Source organism: Etheostoma spectabile, chromosome 13 (genome assembly GCF_008692095.1).
Source record: "Etheostoma spectabile isolate EspeVRDwgs_2016 chromosome 13, UIUC_Espe_1.0, whole genome shotgun sequence".
NCBI lineage: Eukaryota > Metazoa > Chordata > Actinopteri > Perciformes > Percidae > Etheostoma > Etheostoma spectabile.
The window spans coordinates 8,294,411-8,295,047 of record NC_045745.1 but is presented as its reverse complement, the minus strand read 5'-3'; the positions used below and the strand labels follow the sequence as shown (position 1 = coordinate 8,295,047).

The 637-nt window shown below is 38.5% G+C and overlaps 1 protein-coding gene across 1 annotated transcript in view; it reads right to left on the bottom strand.

Annotated features, from left to right (window-relative positions):
* The window catches only part of dbn1 (drebrin 1), a gene marked incomplete at its 5' end in the record, with an annotated part of 31,361 nt that overhangs the window by 23,445 nt on the left and 7,279 nt on the right, over nucleotides 1-637 (bottom strand).

Sequence of the window (637 nt, the reverse complement as noted above, 5' to 3'; positions counted from 1 at the left end):
AATAATTCATAATTTCTGCTTTTTTAGGTCAAATTTATAATAAACATAAGTCTAATTCTATATAAATCAGGGTTATTGACCATGAATTCCAAAGAGTAGTAAAACTCGTAAGGTGGCGTTAGTGAAAACTAAAACAAGTCTGAAAAAGGGACAAAAATGTCAAATACTTGTCCCTTTTTGACCCGGGGAGCACAATCTAAGGGTTGATTATTACAGTTCACAGCCCACATTCATTTTTTACCAACATACTGTACATATGTAATAAACTAATATCAGTAGTCTCAGTATTCATGGAGTGCTTTGGCAATACTGAATCAGATGGTCGGGCCAATGAAGCCATTTCATTGATTAATCCACTCCGTCTTATTCAATCCTATTCAGTGCAAAGGTCCTTCTAGATTTTACGCCACTTATTGCTCCTGATGCCGCAGCATCGGTGTGTGAACGTTTATCTGGAAGTTGCTTTGGATAAAAGCTAAATGTGATGTACTATACCACAATGTAGTAGTAGTAGTCAGTACGTTTGTGGGTGTGGGTGTACTATCCTGAAAAGGGCTGCGGGGGAGAGAGAACTGCCACTTACAGTAATGACACTTGAAAACACACACACACACACACACACACACACACACACACA